Source organism: Octopus bimaculoides, chromosome 1 (genome assembly GCF_001194135.2).
Source record: "Octopus bimaculoides isolate UCB-OBI-ISO-001 chromosome 1, ASM119413v2, whole genome shotgun sequence".
NCBI lineage: Eukaryota > Metazoa > Mollusca > Cephalopoda > Octopoda > Octopodidae > Octopus > Octopus bimaculoides.
The window spans coordinates 149249772-149251613 of record NC_068981.1 but is presented as its reverse complement, the minus strand read 5'-3'; positions in this window follow the sequence as shown (position 1 = coordinate 149251613).

The following is a 1842-nucleotide window of genomic DNA, read 5'->3' as shown; positions in this document are numbered from 1 at the left end:
AATAATAATAATAATAATAATAATAATAATAATAATAATAATAATAATAACAATAATCTAAAAACAGAAACAATTCCTATCATAGTATGCGCCTTATGTATAATAAGAAATATTCAGACAAATACAAAGCAAAAACACCAGGACTTACAAATATATATAACATACAGAAAATTGCACTGCTGGGCACTGCACACATCCTACGCAAACACTTTCAATACAGTAACCATAAGAGCACCACAGCAAACCACAGCACATACCCAAGGCACACACAGCTGCGCTCGGTAGTGAAGTGAAAGCACATTATAAAAATAAAACTACAATAATAATAATAATAATAATAATAATAATAATAATAATAATAATAATAATTAAAGGAGTGAAATAGATCAAGTGCACGTTTATTATTGGTACAATAGCCCTCCCGTGACAGAACAGAATGAACGTTGTATGATGATATCTTTTAAACTGTAATAGAAAAAAGTAGTTACAATATGACCAGTGTACAATGAGTTTTCTCCGGGTTTTCCTAGTTAGGTGAGATAAATGTGGTTGGTGTTAATTTTTGAATTTCTAAAGTTCAGAGTCTGCAGATAAAGTGTGGTGGGTGCGAGTACCAGTTTTTAATCCTATGGGTGTAATTGTGTGAGTCTAGGAGAAACCTAATGCAAGCTATATACTATTGTTTCCTGAAAGGAATCTTCTCATCAGAGAAATCTGAGACGGATAGAAGGAGCAAGCCAAGTTGAAAATCAAAAGTGTTGTGAAGTGTTACATTTAAGAGTGAGGAACCACTGCTGAGTGACATTGAGGGTCAAGTCTCAAATATATCTGATTATGTGGTTGCTGTGTTGGTGTTCATTTAGGGGTTATGTGGATGCCGTACAAGTGATCACTTTGGGATTTAGAGGATGCCTTATAGGTGATTACAGAGGAGAATAGGTGACTCATGGCGATAAAGGAGGTGAATGTTTACAAACAATTCCATCAAATTTTAGATGTTGGAAGAATGTGAAAGCGTTAATTAACAAAATCAGAGATACCGGAATTCTTGGAATCAGAAAACCATGTAGTGTATTCTAAAGTCTGAAGTCTCTGTTGATAGAGAAAGGTGAAACTTTTTTACAAAGACAAGAACTCTATCTGGACAAGGCGATTCGACAGGTATGGAAGTCATACCGTCAGGACTGGTCGCTTTTGTGCTGGAGTGTGATGTGTAAAAAGATTCAACAAGACTTGAAGATATATTTTCGCAAGGGATTTGAAGGTTCTACTGTTATTTTAAAGATGGACATATTTTAGTGTGGCCAATGTACAAAGGTATGCCTAGACTTTTTTTCATTGTAATCATATCGTTTTCTTTCCAAGGATATCTCCCTACCCCCACCAACACCACCTTGCTACATGTCTGTGGAGATAAGCGATTTCTAAATATTTCGATGGTGTTAAACATTGGCATTTTTAAGGTCATGTATGTTGTGTGAGAGAGGAAAAAGGAGAAAGCCTAACAGAAAGGTTTTGAAACTCGTTTAGGAATGGCTAGAGTAGTTAGTATAAAACTAGATCTCCAACCAGTCATTTGGGTTAAATTACCAGTAGTTTCTGGATTCAGGCAAGTGACAAAACACTCTAATATACGCAACACATTGTTTTTATACTCCATCGTACCAGTGACACTTTCTACTTTGAACTCAATGAACCAGTTATTAACTTCAACTCCCAAAGTCCCGGACTAACGCAACGAAGTTGCAAATGCTGTAACTTCTCTCTCATTCCCAACTTAAGGTTTATCATTTCTGCGATTGGTAAATCTTCTCAGCACAGTCCAATTCAGGCATATATATA